Here is a 20,404-nt window from a genome sequence, read left to right on the forward strand (position 1 = left end):
TAAATAGAAGAATCAAACTATATATATAGAAATAAATAGAAGAATCATACTATATCGAAACAAATAGAAGAATTATAATATATATAGAAATAAATAGAAGAATCATACTATATATAGAAATAAATAAAAGAATCATATTATATATAGAAATAAATAAAAAAAATCATACTATATATAGAAATAAATAGCAGAATCATACTATATATAGAAATAAATAGAAGAATCATACTATATATAGAAATAAATAGAAGAATCATACTATATATAGAAATAAATAGAAGAATCATACTATATATAGAAATAAATAGAAGAATCATACAATATATAGAAATAAATAGAAGAATCATACAATATATAGAAATAAATAGAAGAATCATACTATATATAAAAATAAATAGAAGAATCATACTATATATAGAAATAAATAGAAGAATCATACTATATATAGAAATAAATAGAAGAATCATACCATATATAGAAATAAATAGAAGAATCATACTATATATAGAAATAAATAGAAGAATCATACTATATATAGAAATAAATAGAAGAATCATAGTATATATAGGAATTAATAGAAGAATCATACTATATATAGAAATAAATAGAAGAATCATACTATATATAGAAATAAATAGAAGCATCATACTATATATAGAAACAAATAGAAGATTCATCTTATATATAGAAATTAATAGAAGAATCATACTATATATAGAAATAAATAGAAGAATCATATTATATATAGAAATAAACAGAAGAATCATAGTATATATAGAAATAAATAGAAGAATCATATTATATATAGAAATAAATAGAAGAATCATACTATATATAGAAATAAATAGAAGAATCATACTATATATGGAAATAAAAGAGTAACGGCCCTTTTGTATATATTAATAAGATTGTGAACAAACAGACAAATATATCGCTTTGCGATTACTTTGCTTTTTATACTGAACACGACTTTTAATTTTGAACACTTCTGATTGAAAATAACTATTATATCATTATAAAATCGGTTTCCTTACTTTTTCTTTTAAATAATTATTTTAATGTTTTCATGTAGCACTTTCTAACTGGCGATCGTAATATGCATTAATGTTTAATATATTCCCTTTATAATAAATATGTACGCCATAATGTATTTTCCCTAACAAATCTTACAATTTTCACTGGAAAAAAGAAATACAATTTTTTAATGCCAAATTACTTATGTACATGGAAGCAAAAATTTTAAATGTAAAAGTAAAAAAAGAAAAAGTCTACAATTTTGTGAATTTTATTTTCACGTTTTGCTTCTTTAAAAAAAAAAAAAGAAATTAAAAATGATTTAACCAGAAATCCATCAGGTAGTGTCTACAGATTCTACACTAATCATTACCTTTTAGGCGATTAGGCGAATAGTCAAGCATGGATCTTCAAAAAAGGAAGTCTCACCATGGCTGAAAGTTGCCTCATCAATGACAGATACACTTAGATGCTGCTGCTATATATTTCATGACATATTGGAATTCACAATGACAATGTTTTACAAGAATAATATGATGTGACATCGTTTTTTTTTAGTTTCGTCAAAAGTTTCCTGTTGTGTGCGTGATTTCAAATAAGACAACTGATCACTGCATGACACTTGACCGACTCCATTTCACCCTTAACTAATTTCAAACACTTGAAAACCAGGAACAATAATTAGTTCAGAGTTGTAATTTGTTACATGACCCATAGAGTGATATATCATTGCATATGCAACAATTTTACTAGCCCAGACAAACGGAAATGGGCTAGGGACATTACTTATTGAAGTTCTTATATTTAAAAAAAATCACGATATACATATATATGAAAACAACAATAATAAAAGATTAAACGCTTAAGTAGATATATAGACATGAACACTCGATTTAAAATAAACGTTTTATTGAAATGTAGTAAATTTATAAAGTAAAAAAAACTTAAGACGTGATCTCGACATAAAATTGTTCTTTCATTTCAAAAATTTACATGAAAATAAAAAGGAATATTTAAAGCAAATTATCAACATCATAGAAGGATCATATTATTTTGTCTCGTTAGAGAAGAGCAACACACATTACAAAAATATGGCTTTTCGATGTTTCTTATTTTACTTTGTAGAAGGTGTGCTACCTACATAGTCGTGTGCAAGTCAATTTGAAAGAGTGGAAGTTTTGACAAAAGAACGTTGTTGTTTGGAATTGGAAGTATTCGCAACAGTGTCGAATGTTTTTGCATATGACACAACAGGTGTTTCTTTTTATGCAAAGAACCACAGTATGTGATGTGTCTTTTATAATTTAATTATCTTCCAGGCATTCATTTATCTCATACAATTCAATTGAGCAATCATTTTAAGATTCTAAACGTTTCTTTTTGTGGACTTTTAGAAAATTTATATTGCACTTGGTTCACCAGGTATATTTGCCAGGTATATTTAACATTTTTTGTATAATTTCAGTTGCTCCTATAATTACTGCAATAGAGATTTTCCAAAGATTCCGTTTTCTCCTCTGTATTGTACATAAGACCCTAGCATTTCGTTCTTTTTCTTCCTCTCATTCTGTTTAACCCAATATTATTGAGGACATCATCTTCTATGGCTGCTCCTTTCTCCTTCATGAAATATTTAGACATTGAATTGTATTCCATTGTATAATAGCCATCCTCTCTCATAACGTGAGAGATCGATGTCAAAAATCTCACACTATTTCTGTGTGGTACAAACTGCATTTGTCATTGCTGAGATTACTCATCTTCTTAGAAGACTTGCTCATCAAACTTTGATCATGAGCCGCCATTAAAATTCTGTAATGATTATAGTGAAGACATCCTCTTTTTAGCCAGTCTATAAAGCCTTCCTTACAGTCACAGTTGAATAAATCCAGAAAACAATCATCACAAAAATATTGTTTGGCACATTTTTACAATTTTCTGAAATAGAAGTTCTCGTGTATTTTTAAACAATTCTATGATTTCCGTAGTCGACATGTTTTCTGATTCTGTCGTATTTGTAAGACAGTCTTGTGCAAAATGCTTGGCCAGTTTCGTGATAGAGGGTATTCTGCTGGCTCTTGTTTCCTGATGCTGGTATACAATTTTGAGGTATGGAATTTGGAAAATCATCAGAATTGTTTCGCATATGTGCTAACATATTTGTATGACGATCTTCTGCAAAATAGTTGACTATGTGATAGAGGTTGTAGCATATGATGCAATAAATCTGACTTCTATCCAAAGGAACGACAACATAATCACGTACTTCACAATGTGGTTTATCTCTTTTGTTTTGATTTTCTTATCACTTTGTTTTTGTTGGGGATGAGGCATTCAACCGGATGCAAAACATTATCCTATTAGTTTTGTCACTCAAACCAAGAGATATGTTTAAGATTCTAACCGTCCCTGTAATTTTTATGTATTTCTCTTGCACTTGGTTCACTAGGTATATTCGCCAAATAATTTATGAAATTTTTTGCTTCTATAATGACTGGTATGATGGATATCTTCTTAAGATTCCAGTTTCTCTTCATGTCGTATATAAGTCCTTGGTATTTTGTTATATTTTCGTTGACTGCTCTGTTAAGGCCAGCATCATTAGGGACGCTTACTTCAACAAGGATTGCCACTTTCTCCCTCTTGTTCCATATCACTATGTCAGGCTTAATAGCCCCATATTCTAGGTATGTTACTGTAGGAATTTCAAAGTTATAGTGGATGGTGAATGACTAATTTCCAACTGATCTTTCTGGTACAGGTTCCAAAAATTTTCTACTACATTGGATATTCAAAGTTTTACATATTTTCCAGTGGAGATATTTATACTGTCCATTGTGCCGCACTCTATAATAGTCTCCATAGTATAATTGTCTCCCATATGTGTTTTCATATGGTGCAACAAATTCGATTCCTTGCAAAAGAACCACATATTTAGTAAGAAGGAAGTTTGTCTCATGTATGTATTGTCATATGATTCAACAAAGTGTATTTGTGCCCAAAAGAAGAACCACATACTTCACATGAATGTGGTTTATCTCCTGTATGTGTCGTCATATGATACAACAAATATGACTTCCGTGCAAAAGACGAACCACATACTTCACAAAAATGAGGTTTGTCTCCTGTGTGTGTTTTCATATGAGTCTTCAAATTTGACTTCTGTGCAAAAGAAGAACCACATACTTCACAAGAATGGTGTTTGTCTCCCGTGTGTGTTGTCATATGACGCAACAAATATGACTTCCGTGCAAAAGACGAACCACATATTTCACAAGAATGAGGTTTGTCTCCTGTGTGTGTTGTCATATGCCTCATTAAAGTTGACTTCTGTGCAAAAGAAGAACCACATACTTCACATGAATGTGGTTTGTCTCCCGTATGTGTTTTCATATGAGGCAACAAATTTGACTTCCATGCAAAAGAAGAACCACATACTTCACAAGAATATGGTTTTTCTCCCGTATGTGTTTTCATATGACTCAACAACTGTGACTTCTGTGCAAATGGAGAACCACATACTTCACAAAAATGTTTTCCTGACATGTTTCTTACGTCTGATTCCAGAAAAATTATATGCAATGGAGTGAGTGTTATAGATTTTCACTTTAGAAAATTTATATGAAGAAATTTACTTGACACCATTTTAAATCACCAAAAAATGTTATTCTTATCCATTCACGGATTTCTTTTCATTGTTGCAAATTCTGTAAATATAAAATAAATTGTAAACGATACATTTTATGTGGTAAAATTAAATTTCTTCTGTTGACTTTTATTTAAAATATTTACATTTATCATTCATGACTTTAAAATAAGATTAGTATAGTTTCATGCAATACTTGTTAACAAAATTTAGTTGTTTCTGTTTTCAAATATTTAATTAAAAATCTACATATTTTCGAGATGAGGATTTATTATTCATATAATTTTGATTCTTCAGAATATTGTTCTCATATTAATGTACTTTTGGACGTTTCTATTCTTTCAATAAATAATTGTTATAATTCTTTTTCTATCATTTGCAAATGATTAAAATTTTAGTATGTTATGGATGATAAAGACTAACAATTGTGAAATTTTCAGCTTTTCATAGTTGTTAATTCAAAAAATTTTAGGTTTTAAAATATTGTCCCTTAGTTTGGTATGCTACTGTACATATATAATCTACTTTTATAATTTATGGTTCCCATATCGTGTTAAATACAATACTAGGTATGATTTGTAGTTGGTCATTTGTAAGGGTGTGAAAACAGGATATTCTTTTATTGATTTGTCTCTCGAGTGTGTATCCATTGATATCTCATACGCTTTTATATAGAGTGATGTATTTTGGGTTGATTAACTGTGTTTAACTTCGTCGGGTATATACTCGAGTGTCAAAACAATGAAAATAATGTCCTGTTGTCATAGCCTTAATCATCACCAGATCATGCACTCTTTCTTTAAGCCATCTTATTCGCAAGTGTTCTTCTCCATCACTGATTTTTATTTAATCCCATGAGAGTAGCTGGTTTCCCTTTTCTATGAAAATATATTCGCTCTTCACTGATTTTTCAATATCTCCAAACATTTCGTTGTTTTTCTTTTAACCTTATTGTTAGAGAATGAAATGGTCAAATCATTTGAATAATTTTCCATTTTTAAATAAAATTTGTTTTAGTCATGATTTTTACAAAAGTTGATTGATACATTTACATGAAATTTGTTTTAGTTTAGTCATGATTTTTACAAAAGTTGATTGACACATTTACATGAAATTTGTTTTAGTTTAGTCATGATTTTTTACAAAAGTTGATTGACACATTTACATAAAATTTGTTTTAGTTTAGTCATGATTTTTACAAAAGTTGATTGACACATTTACATAAAATTTGTTTTAGTTTAGTCATGATTTGTACAAAAGTTGATTGACACATTTACATAAAATTTGTTTTAGTCATGATTTTTACATAAGTTGATTGACACATTAACATGGAATCTGTTTTAGTCATGATTTTTACATAAGTTGATTGACACATTAACATGGAATCTGTTTTAGTCATAATTTAAACATAAGTTGGTTGACACATTTACATGAAATCTGTTTTAGTCATAATTTAAACATAAGTTGATTGACACATTTACATGAAATCTGTTTTAGTCATGATTTTTACATAAGTTGATTGACACATTAACATGGAATCTGTTTTAGTCATAATTTTAACATAAGTTGATTGACACATTAACATGGAATCTGTTTTAGTCATAATTTTAACATAAGTTGATTGACATATTTACATGAAATCTGCTTTAGTCATGATTTTTACATAAGTTGATTGACACATTAACATGGAATCTGTTTTAGTCATAATTTAAACATAAGTTGATTGACACATTTACATGAAATCTGCTTTAGTCATGATTTTAACATAAGTTGATTGACACATTAACATGGAATCTGTTTTAGTCATGATTTTTACATAAGTCGGTTGACACATTTACATGAAATCTGTTTTAGTCATGATTTTAACATAAGTTGATTGACACATTTACATGAAATCTGTTTTAGTCATAATTTTAACATAAGTTGATTGACACATTTACATGAAATCTGTTTTAGTCATAATTTTTACATAAGTTGATTGACACATTTACATGAAATCTGTTTTAGTCATAATTTTAACATTAGTGTTTGACATATTTACATGAAATCTGTTTTAGTCATGATTTTTACATAAGTTGATTGACACATTAACATGAAATCTGTTTTAGTCATGATTTTAACATTAGTTGATTGACACATTTACATGAAATCTGTTTTAGTCATAATTTTTACATAAGTTGATTGACACATTAACATGAAATCTGTTTTAGTCATAATTTTAACATTAGTTGATTGACATATTTACATGAAATCTGTTTTAGTCATGATTTTTAACATAAGTTGATTGACACATTTACATGAAATCTGTTTTAGTCATGATTTTTACATAAGTTGATTGACACATTAACATGGAATCTGTTTTAGTCATAATTTAAACATAAGTTGGTTGACACATTTACATGAAATCTGCTTTAGTCATGATTTTTACATAAGTTGATTGACACATTAACATGAAATCTGCTTTAGTCATGATTTTTACATAAGTTGATTGACACATTTACATGAAATCTGCTTTAGTCATGATTTTTACATAAGTTGATTGACACATTTACATAAAATCTGTTTTAGTCATGATTTTTACATAAGTTGATTGACACATTTACATAAAATCTGTTTTAGTCATGATTTTTACATAAGTTGATTGACACATTAACATGGAATCTGTTTTAGTCATAATTTAAACATAAGTTGGTTGACACATTTACATGAAATCTGCTTTAGTCATGATTTTTACATAAGTTGATTGACACATTTACATAAAATCTGCTTTAGTCATGATTTTTACATAAGTTGATTGACACATTTACATGAAATCTGTTTTAGTCATGATTTTTACATAAGTTGGTTGACACATTAACATGGAATCTGTTTTAGTCATAATTTAAACATAAGTTGGTTGACACATTTACATGAAATCTGTTTTAGTCATGATTTTTACATAAGTTGACTGACACATTTACATAAAATCTATTTTAGTCATAATTTTTACATAAGTTGATTGACACATTTACATGAAATCTGTTTTAATCATGATTTTTACATAAGTTGATTGATACATTTACATGAAATCTGTTTTAGTCATGATTTTTAACATAAGTTGATTGACACAGTAACATGAAATCTGTTTTAGTCATGATTTTTACATAAGTTGATTGACACATTTTAATGACATCTGCTTTAGTCATGATTTTTACATAAGTTGATTGACACATTTACATAAAATCTGTTTTAGTCATGATTTTTACATAAGTTGATTGACACATTTACATAAAATCTGCTTTAGTCATGATTTTTACATAAGTTGATTGACACATTTACACAAAATCTGTTTTAGTCGTGATTTTTACATAAGTTGATTGACACAGTTACATGAAATCTGTTGTAGTCATGATTTTTACATAAGTTTATTGACACATTTACATGAAATCTGCTTTAGTCATGATTTTTACATAAGTTGATTGACACATTAACATAAAATCTTTTTTAGTCATTATTTAAACATAAGTTGGTTGACACATTTACATGAAATCTGCTTTAGTCATGATTTTTACATAAGTTGATTGACACATTTACATGAAATCTGTTTTAGTCATGATTTTTACATAAGTTGATTGACACATTTACATGAAATTTGTTTTAGTCATGATTTTAACATAAGTTGATTGACACATTTACATGAAATCTGCTTTAGTCATGATTTTTACATAAGTTGATTGACACATTTACATGAAATCTGCTTTAGTCATGATTTTTACATAAGTTGATTGACACATTTACATGAAATCTGTTTTAGTCATGATTTTTACATAAGTTGATTGACACAGTTACATTAAATCTGTTTTAGTCATGATTTTTACATAAGTTGATCGACACAGTTACATGAAATCTGTTTTAGTTTTGTCATTATTTTTACATAAGTTGGTTAACACATTTATGGGAATCTGCTATAGTCATGATTTTTACATAAGTCGGTTGACACATTTTAATGAAATCTATTTTAGTCATGATTTTTACATAAGTAGATTGACATATTTACATGAAATTTGCTTTAGTTTAGTCATTATTTTTACATAAGTTGATTGACACATTTACAAGAAATCTGTTTTAGTCATGATTTTTACATAAGTTGGTTGACACATTATCCTAACCTTATATATATTGCATATTCTTAATTTTTTCTGACAAGCCCTTCATGTATGCTAGAGAAACTGTTATCCGTATAACATAACGGCAGTATTCAGAAGTAATTCGATATCCAGTACATTTGTGTCTTGTTTTCTGATTGAGTATTTTCTAAAACTTTCCCCCTCATTTTATATGTATTGTAATTAGTACATATTCCTTTTGCTTTATGTTGTATGAAACTAATTTGTGTCTTGCTTTCTGATTGAGTATTTTCTAAAACTTTCCCCATCATTTTATATGTATTGTAATTAGTACATATTGCTTTTGCTCTATGTTGTATGAAACTAATTTGTGTCTTGCTTTCTGGTTGAGTATTTTCTAAAACTTTCCCCTTCATTTTATATGTATTGCAATTAGTACATATTGCTTTTGCTCTATGTTGTATGAAACAAATTTGTGTCTAGCTTTCTGATTGAGTATTTTCTAAAACTTTCCCTCTCATTTTATATGTATTGTAATTAGTACATATTGCTTTTGCTCTATGTTGTATGAAACAAATTTGTGTCTTGCTTTCTGATTGAGTATTTTCTGAAACGAAGTACATCAGTTGTTGGATGAAACTTTCGCCAGATTAGGGACACCATTCCAGTGGTTACCAGAAAATGGAACATAAAAGTTGAATAAAGTGATGAGGAAAGCATTGGAGGAACTCAACATACATCATGTGACAACATCATTTTATCATCCATAAAGTAAAGAAGAAAGATTTCATGGGACGATGCATGACATTTTAGCAAAAAAATAGTCGGAAACAATGAACAGTCATGGGAAAGATACCTTAACCAAATGTTGGTGGCTGTCAGATTTCATGTGAGCGAAACGACAAAATTCTCACTATAACACTTACTCTACTACAGAAACGAGAACCTTACATTAGATAAGATGTATCGATCATTTTCCTTGGTAAGCAATAACATTTAGAAAGCGTGAAAAAATTGATAGAAGACTCGATTAAGAAAACAAAGTCTGTAAATTTAAAGATTAGAGATCTGGTTTATTATAAGAACCACCAGAGGCAAGGAAAACTAGGAAAGCATATTATGTTGATATAGATAATACTAGATGTTTGTTGGAAAGCATATTATCTTGTTATAAATAAAACTACATGTTGGAAAGCATATTATCTTGTTATAAATAAAACTATATGTTGGAAAACATATTATCTTGTTATAAATAAAACTACATGTTGGAAAGCATATTATGTTGTTATAGATAAAACTACATATTGGAAAGCATATAATGTTGTTATAGATAAAACTACATGTTGGAAAGCATATTATGTTGTTATAAATAAAACTACATGTTGGGAAGCATATTACGTTGTTATAGATAAAACTACATGTCAGAAAGCATATTACGTTGTTATAGATAAAACAGGCGCCTTGTCATAAATAATTAAAGCACCACTGATAAAGGTTCATGCGGAACATCTGTGGGCAACATCGATCAAGGAATGGGAAATTTAAGGACATAAAGAAAGACTGCATTGACCGCTTTAAAGGAGTCCAGTGATTCGGATAGCTATTTAGCCGCAGAACAAGCTGATATCCCAATATGGAGGAGGCAACATCAATGAAAAAGGCCAGATGAGGAGTCTGACGTGCTATTGATGGAGAGGGCAGTGACAAAGGCACATGTGGGACATCTTTGGGCAGTATCGATCAAGCAATGGGAAATTCCCAGCATGGAAAGACTGTTAAGAAAGACCACATTGCATGCTCTGAGTTGCATAGCAATTCAGCCATTGATATCCCAATATGGAAGAGTCGACATCAATGGGAAAGGACAAACAGTTAATGGACAGGAGAGTCATGACATCGAAACATGTAAATAGTTTGTACACGAGTTATCTCCTATTTGCATCACTTGTCAAAGGCGGTAATATCTCTGTTCAGAAAGTCCTTAATTTTCTCTTTTTTCTCGTTTTATTCATTTATGGACAGAGGAGATCTTTTACCTATGCAGGCATGAAGTTGGCTGTGGAAAGAGGGAGGGGAGAGAAGTAAGTTTCGTTAGTTTCTCATATGATTTGAGGGGAATTTTTTGGGGGGGAGGGGTTTAAACGAGAAACTTTTGATGATTTTCCAGTTGAAATCTTTTGCATATGTCAAGCAACGATCAGCTTTTTTATGCTACTCTAAGAAATGACGTCCTTTTAGCAACCGATGAAATTAAGATGCCCTATAATCCAAATAAAACTAACAAACACCTCTCCTCCTTGTGACAATCACTAGGAGTTTATCCTCATTGACCTCAAAATGAGGAACGGATTTAAAATTTTACTTGCTTACATCCTCCCAGATGATTATCATAGGTAACATTTGAAACGTATACAAATTTCATAACAAACACATGGCTAAAAGGTTCTTTTACTCATAGCCGAAAGAAAAATAAAAGTTCATACAAATAAGAAGAGGGGGATAACGATTCCTTACTTAATTTCCATGGACACAAGCCTTCCTTCAGTCATAACCAGAAGAAAAATAAAAGTCCATAACAATAGCAAAGAGAGAGTAACAGCAGTAGTAATAAATAAGAAGAATTAACAATAAAACACACAATTCAACACCAAGAAAATTAATAATGAATCACACTTATTGAAAAACTAAAATAATCTGTTTTTTTTTCTAAAACAACTTTTAAAATCCCTGGATTAAACAACTTTCAAGAAGGGTCTTTGCATATATAATTTAGCTATCTAAAGACACATGTTCTTGTAATATAACGTACATAGTGCACAATGAATAACACTCAAGATGAGAACAGTAGTCTTAATAATCTAAATAATACAAAGAATCATTCCTCATCTAAATAATTCAGAACCGTAATATTGTAATTTGTTTAAGAATCATGATTTTTTTTCTAATTCATTAATTTGTAAGGTTTGTTGATTTGGTCAATGTCTAGAATTTGTTTAAAAATCATGATTTTTTTTCTAATTCATTAATTTATAAGGTTTGTTTATTTGGTCAATGTCTAGAATCTTTTCAAACACTAAAAAATCATTTACAAATGATGACTTTTATAAGTTTTCGAGGCTAAAAACAAATACATGCTTCAAAAATGGTACTGAGAAATAGTTTTCATAATATGAAAAATTTACTTTTTCAAAAAGTCAGGAATCACATTTAAATATAAATTAAACGTAAAAATAAGCACCCACTTTATAGCCAGCTAGGAAGGAGTGATTTTTTGCCTGTTTTTTGGGCGAAAAGTATTTTTTGTTTTTTTTTTCTGATTTCCTCTTTCAATAAAGACACAGGGATATTTAAGAACAAAAATAAACTATAATCTGTATACAGATACGTGTCATTCCTTATTTTGTCAGTGGTGACCATTTTTGTGTGTTCAAGTGCACACATATATTTGACACAAATAAGTAGTATTCCAAATATTAAGCAATGTAATTCGTTATGTTATCGGTGGTGGCCAATTCTGTATGTGCAAATGCATGCTTAATTGGCGACCACTGATAACAAACAATTACAGTTTTTTTTAATATCCAGATACCTACTTGTTTACAGCAAATATAAATGCGATATTCGTTTTCAGCATACCCGAAAAAACTATTGAAGCTTTAATGTTAAAGATGATTGTTAAGGTGGAAAATAAATTACAATTTACCAAAACGGCTATCAGGCAGGCCAACAAAACAAATAAAAGAATTATCAGAAAGTGGGTGCTTATATTGCATTAAATTTTTATAGAAAACTGACCCTGATGAAAAAGTAATTTCATCATATCATGAAAACAAAATCTCTGTGCCACTTTTTATATTCGTTTTTAAAACACCCGAAAAACTATAGAATAATTTGCTGAAAAAAAAAAATTAAAAAACAAGACAATTTTTTTTTACTTTAAACTCCTGAAACAGTTACAAAGCATTTAAAATTTATAAATTAAATAAAAAAATGAAATAAAAAAATATTTTTTTAAACAATAAAGAAGTTATTTTTTATGCTTAAGTCAATATTGAAAACAAACAAAAAAATTATTTGACAGTGAAAAATTCTCAACAATAAATCTCCATTTTCATTAGGATTATTCACTGAGTAAATGTAGTTATCTCCCTTACATTTTTTACATATTCTGCAAATGCGCAAAAATCAATACTAAATTCATGTAGTAATTCTTACGTTTTTGTTTTATAATCTGCTTTCGATTAACTTTATCTGCTTTTATAAAGGAAACGATTTTTCAAATGTGACCGACTTCAACAGCTCAAGTTAACATTCAAGATGACGAACGGAAGAGAAAGTTCGCAGAAAACAAAATTGAAGAGGTAAAATAAAAAAAAGAAATCATTTCGAAATAGAGCCGATATATTTAGTGAATATCACGGATAAAATTAGTATTATTTTATTTAGCATTTTAATATTTACATGAGAGAGAACAGATTACAAGTTTCATCTTTATTAATTTTCTAATTCGTTGCATGGATTTAATGGAGGCAACTGATAGAAAACCGGCTTATCATATTTTTTTTTATAGATTTCCAATTATGTTTTTTATTGTGTTTGAACGATTAAAGCATCTCTATATTGAAAAAAAAAATTACATGTGAAAAAAAAAACTAAATTTAACGAGATACCAGATTAATAGAAGGTTTGTCGGAATTAGCTTACCGACGAGTAGGGGGTGGCGAAGAAAAGACAGTTTAAGTCTTGCGACGAAATGTCGACATTGCTTACAAGCAGTCTTTCCTTGTAAAAGTAACAAATGGGTAACGATGGTCGAAGTGTAATTTGTCTAAAAGACAACAACAACAACAACAACAACAACAACCGTAGAGCGGCACGGCACATCTTCACATAAAATAAAAATATAGAAATAACTCCAGAAAATAACGACACTTGACAAACAACTCGAAATCATTGTATTAAGATGAAATAACATTTATTTACGTGTTAGAAATATTAATTAAAATCGTTCAAACATAAATGTTTGCTTGTAACAAGTGTTCATTATGCAGACTTAGTTAAATGAGGATCTCGTGAGAATAGCATGAAGTTTAAGATTACTGATTTTTATGAACAGAGTGTCACGCGTGGCTTAAAATGAATGTGAATATTTTCTGAGAGAAAAACGGTCATTAAACCATGTAAGAAAATTTTTTTTGTTTTAATGTTTATCATTAAAACCACATTAAATATTTTTTGATATTATTTTTTATGAAAATATTAAATAAATACTACTTATCGTAATGTTCCTGAAATATTAAAAGTATTTTTGGTATTAGTGCACTTATTGATCCTTGCTAACATCATAACGTTATTATTTAAAAAGCCATTCTTAACATGGGGAGGGGAGGGTGTTTTGTACCTATTTTATTCTTTAACCTTACAACTGAATTAAAAAAAAACATATCATAAAACTTTAATTAAACTTGGAAATACGATTTAAAAAATAGCGCGGATCAGTAAGTGCACTAGCACCGTATTTTTAATTGTTAACATGTTTTGTTTTTAATTGCGGATCTCGTGAGAATAGGTTTTAATTTACGGCATTCAACGGAAGTTATTATCTCCCTTAGTTCGATTAGGTTTGTTTATAATTAACGTATATTGTGAGTAGATACGGTAAAAAAAAATGAAAGAAATAAAACAAAACAAACAAAAAAACATTGCTGAGAACACAAGAGAAAAGATAAGAATCGAGAAGTTATAAAAGGCGAGTCGTATGCGTAAATGAACAACACAGCTAGAAGTAAGTGGGTCTGACATGTGAGTAAAAAAAATAAACAAAGTTCGTAGTTAAGATGAAATAATATGAAAAAAATAATAACGTTAAAAATATTTTTTTAAAACTGTCTTTAAGAAGGAGATATATAATGTTTCTTACCGGAGATAGCTTAAAACGGCAAACGACAACAGAAGATAAAAGACAGAGACACGTGGGACAAGAAAGGTTGCTGACTACAATTACGGAACAAAACACCGGTCAACCTGCCGGTGTCGAGTCAGGGGAAACTCTATGAGAAAAATGTCCAGCCAAGGGAGGTAACTGTTGAAAGGAATAAACTAAGGGACATAATACATGTAAAATAGACAACTATTTAAAAAAAGAAAAGAAAAAAAAGACTTTTACAATTGTTGCAATTTATTTATATTTTAAAAAGTATTTTTTTTTTAATTGAAAAAACGGTTATAAAGTTAATTTTGGAACTTAACTCTTAGGTACGGGCAAAATGAATGCCGATGCTAAAATGTATAAACATTTTGACCTCTCCCTTCACTTAAAGAATAATTAAAAATCAGGAAATTAACCAATTTTAATGAAATTTTCAGTATTTATCAAATAATGACAGCGGAATATAATGAACTTATTATTTTTAACACATCCACCATGAGAGACAAAATGAAAAATCGTCTTTTGCACATGGCTTCACACATCGTTTCCGCTTAAGAAGAAAAGAATAAGATATCCACAAAATAATTATCGACCAATGGCAGAGCTCCTGTACGAGCCTTTTTTAAGTCTCACACAAAAACACATTCGCATTTCAAGCTGTCATATACATACGCGCACAAAAACATACGCGCCCACGTCCACACATGTACACATATTCATGTTCGCGTACATACACTCACATTCACGTGTATATACACACACGCTTACGTATACACATGTACTCACACACGCGCACACGAACGCACACATGGACGACGTCACTTCCGCTTTCTAAGGAAATACACATGCGCAAAAGACACTCCGGAAATGAGTATAAAACAAGCTGTTTCTAATCCCTTTTAGTGTACCACCCCGTCTCCGCGTGGAAGTTGTTCTTGTTCCCCTCTGGTCGAGTGGTCAGCGTTGATCGTCTTTGGCATTGACTCGTCGACAATCGTCCACCGGTCTGCCTTCGCCGTCCGCAACACAGGCACCAGACAGCTCGAGTTTCTCCAGTGAAGTGACCATACACTGCTCCACCCCACGTTGTGTTTCTTTAAGTGATAAGGCAGCGACGTTTCACCCCTGCAAGGAAAAGGTTAAACACACGGACGACCGGAGATGCTGGCACACTGGTAAAATAAAACAGAACACTGTTTTTTTTATATGTAGATAATAAAAATCTTTATCCTGTTTCCAATGTTCAAATAACTGCACAGTAAAACGAAGGGAGTGAGTGTGTAACTGGTAATATGGCGACTTGGCTGGGTTCCGATCTCAGGGCAGCTTATCTTCAGGAATGATCGGCAACGATTAGGATGGTAAATTCGTTTTCTCAATCTAATCGACCGGGAGGTTGGCTGACCAGTTTGAAAGTGCGCGCAGATCCGAAAATCGGTTTGTTTAAATAAGAAAACCCTGCCTGGCAATTCCTTTCAGATGTCATTTTCTTGCCAAATTACATTACTCAGGGCTCTTATCATATAGATCTGCTTAGGTAACCAAAACTCTCGGTACGGAGGGGAATTCCCTCTTAATGGTTATTTATATCATAACCCTAGAGGCGGTCCCCTCACCTCCAACTACCGTGGAGTCGATCCTCTTACTATCACTGGTGACGTATGCTAGGGGCTGGTCCTGGTTCTCCAACCACCTGGGAATTAATCCTCTCACTATTCCCAGTGACGTCACCCTGGCGACTCTCTACTTCCACCTTAGATCCTCGAATCGTGTGGGCGAACAGGCGGGGTCTATATTAATACTAATTAATATTTCCTTATCTGATTTCTACAGTGAAATACAGTTTCCCCAAACAACATTATTCAGTGGCCGACATATGGCCATTACCTGTCAACACGCGTTGGCTTATTGCAGCTTCTGGCCGACGAATCTTTTTCCAAAATATCTTTCCAAAACAACATTATCGCAATGGCTCCTCTTTGGCCATTAATTATATCAACACGGGAACATATGTCCCAGGAAGAACGGAAAAGCCTTTTTCAAAACAGTCATTAACTATAACTTTGCTAACTCAGCATCTGTCTCGTCAAATTCCATTTTCTCGGCCATTCATCTCAATTTCTTATCTTATTTACCCAGGATTGGCAATGACTACCGCCATCCAATTCTGTTCTGTACCCAGTCACCCAGCCAAGTAATTACTGTCTGTTAACTCTTCCAGACCAGGATCCTACCCTAATATTGTCACATTAGGACTAGCTCTCGACTAGAGAGGTTGGACTTACCAACCGCCTCCCCTTCGGGAGGTGCACGCTCATGCGCGTCAACACCCCTGCAACTATGTATGGGGCACAAGTTAACAAACTATATGTATACATTCTCACTCTTTCTCTCTCTATCTACTACTTTTCCCTGAGAACACCTTCGTGTAGCTGACTACTAACTGATGTCAACTCTCTATCCACTCTTTTGTCTACACGCTGGACTATCATTCTCAATTTTCACTACAACATTTATTTCTCTTCCCACGCGCGAACAAACAATAGTGACCTGAACTTGAGATGAAAACACATTTCCTTTTCTTGCTACAACACCAGTCCTGCAACGAACGTTGGTTACATACGTGCGGACATGTTATAACTAAAACGTTCATTTCTTTCAACAGCAAATAAACAACGTTTATCTTTATCCATAAATTGAGTCTTTGTTTCCTTCAATTCAATGTCATTCGTTTCATTATTTTCTTGTGGCGAGCTAGGGTATTATACACTGGTTCACTACACTTCACACCTAAAATAAACACCTAAAATATCACAGTCCCTGGGAGCCGGTTTGCCACTATAAAATGAGGGACCAAAAAGATGGGAAGAGGAGATTCGCCCAACTGCGTCAGTGAACGCACGGACAGATTCTCCCACCCGACCTAAAGAGATGAAGAAGAAAAAGAAATAAGCCACCAGTGAACTGAAGCTGACTACGCTCTCATGTTATGGGCCAAAAGACTTCAATTCTAAACAATGCCTAATTCACACAAACCAAAGAAGAGAGGAGGAGAAAGAAGATGAAGATGCCGGGCTGCTAGCGCTGATGAAAGAAGTCACTCGCTTTCCAGTTACAAGCCAGGACACGCATCACTGGCAGCAGGATGACCGGCCTACCCTAACCCTCTACATCGTCCAAAAGATAAGTTACAAATTGCGAACATTCAATCCTTGTCAATTCATACATACCTACAAACAGTTTACAAAATTCATCTCCTTTGTTAAACTACCTCCGATCTTTTTTATAAACAATGAAACCATAATATAAATAAAGCATCGTAATTTGTAACAAATAAAATAAGATAAGATGATTTTTATAGGAACATTACGAAAAAAGCCCATAAATCTGTATTAATGAATTCTATATAACTCGAAGAAAAATGAATTTCTCGAACTACCGATAATACCATTAAATTAAGCATTGCTTAATTAATATTTTCACAAAAAAAGTTATAATTCCAAAAAAGTATATTTCTACGTTTTTTGTTTAAATTACGGGTTTCGCATAATTTTTATATGCAAGATTTTAATAATTTCCTTGAAAGAATGTGAAACTTTCGGTGTAACATATTTTTTATATAATATTGAACAATAATTCAGAAAAAAAATTAATTTAAAAATAGAAACATAGAAAAATAAATTTAAAAATGCAAAAATTAATACAAACGTTCAGAAAAGGAATGCACGGATGCGGGACTGGAAAAAAAAAGAACTTTCTCCCTTTTAATTACATGACGTCATTTTCACAGATTTTCGACTGCCTGAAATTTTGGACTTTCGATATTTTTGTGTTTGCAAAATTTTTGTTTGTTGCTGTTATGAAGTACGTAGCTACGGCTACAATTAAATACGAAACTGCGTATGAAGCACACACAGCTCTGTACGAAGACATCTGCCGATAATAAAGCTTCTGGCGCTTAACATACAAACCACGGCCTTTGTCCTCTTTTGTTTACATTTCGCCTCATTACATGGTGTAACGAAGTGGGATTTAATTAATTCCTATTTCTTTTAAGCGAACGCACGAACGGTGTTTTGAATTTAATTTTCTGATTTTCATATTACAATAGACCAATATTTTCATTTGATAGATTTTGACTCTTAGTCATGCTCGAAAATTTTAATAATTTTCTTGTTTTAAAGGCATTTTCAAAAAATCTAATTTTTTTTCTGAATTTAAAATAAAATAAATTTCTTTTTTTTTTCAATAAATTTGTGTCTTTTTGCTTCATTCCTCACATCTTTGAAAAATTTATAAGAAATTATTTGAGTAAAATCTTAGTGACATTGAAAATTAGAAAATGTCAATCCTAAAATTTTCTTTTAATATTTTTGGTATATCCAAAAAACATTCATTTATTTTTTAAAAAAACTGAATCAAATATGCTTATCATTTTTTTTTCTATTTCATTCAATGTTTTTGTTTAGATATTAAAAAAATCCATCCATAAAGTAGAAATAAAATATATTAAATCAAAATCTCATCTATTTCTTTAAGAGAATTTTAAAAAATAAAAAATCGATAGAGTGTTTTTTCTTTAACGGCAAAAATTGATAAGTGAAATGGGATTATTTTCACCTATGATGACGTTAGACAAAATCTGGCAAAAAGTGCTCTTATGTTACTTGCATCGGTGGGAGTTACCCACCTTTGTTCAATGTTTAAAATGTAAACTCTCAGACATAAACGTGAATAAACAGGACTCGGTCGGTTGGCCATTTTGGGTCTCCATGATGATTTGTCTCCTGTTTTTAATGATAGAAACGTAACAAAACATGGTGTCAGAACAAAGGATTTACTAACGAATGTGAACAAAATATTGAGAAGGAGTTATACTAAATACCGAGCTAAATAAGAGCCGTTAAAAAAAGTGAAATTCCATAATAACCATCAGTATGAATAGCCACGTGAGCCCAGCAGAACGCTTTCTGTTTGACCAACCGGAGTTATGAGAAAAATGGATACGACGGTTCAACCGTTACCGGGCAGTGTCCAGCTTTGATGAAAAACAAAGTCCTTGTCAGGTGAACTCCTTTATATATTGTATGGGTGATGATGTCGAAAACATTTTCGCCACTTTCAAACTTGCACTCGAGGAAGCCCAAAACTTGAATATAGTGGTAGCAAAGTTCAATGACCATTTCAAAGGTGACACGAATATAATTTACGAACGGGCCAGATTCAACTGAAGATGTCAAAAAGAAGGTGAGTCTATTCATTCAATCATCACAAATATCCACACACTAGCTAAAAACTGCAATTTTCGAGACCTGCATGAGGAATTAATTCGTGACAGAATTGTAGTTTGGTGCACAGATCTTAAGCTTAACATGACAATACGTGGACGAGAATTTCACTATGAGAATCGACAAAAAAATGAGTGCATGCTGCATAGACCAGAGTATGGTAACAAAATCCAAGATCAGAGACGTACGTGCCATTTCAGTCACCTGCCATAATTGTAGTAGGGTTGGCCACTATGCTCTGTGTTGCCGCATGAGACGGCTGCATGAAATTAAACCTAACTCAGATGACTGTGAAAGCAATCAGAGTGTGTACCTTGGTGTCCTAACGATATTAGAGATCAGCACGAGTAAACCTTGGCGAACCAATATCATCATCAATGGGGTGTCACTGAAATTCAAGCTGGACTCTGGGGCAGATGTG

At 31.2% G+C, this 20,404-nt stretch overlaps 1 long non-coding RNA gene across 1 annotated transcript; it reads right to left on the reverse strand.

Annotated features, from left to right (window-relative positions):
- Positions 1-1,969: 1,969 nt before the first annotated feature.
- Positions 1,970-14,809, reverse strand: LOC145270389 (uncharacterized). Its single transcript, XR_013865332.1, has 2 exons — positions 14,687-14,809; positions 1,970-4,721 (listed from the first exon to the last, which is right to left on the reverse strand). It is a non-coding gene; the product is annotated as an uncharacterized LOC145270389 (long non-coding RNA).
- Positions 14,810-20,404: the final 5,595 nt, after the last annotated feature.

Source organism: Euprymna scolopes, chromosome 46 (assembly GCF_053919585.1).
Source record: "Euprymna scolopes isolate OS-2025 chromosome 46, ASM5391958v1, whole genome shotgun sequence".
NCBI classification, from domain to species: domain Eukaryota; kingdom Metazoa; phylum Mollusca; class Cephalopoda; order Sepiida; family Sepiolidae; genus Euprymna; species Euprymna scolopes.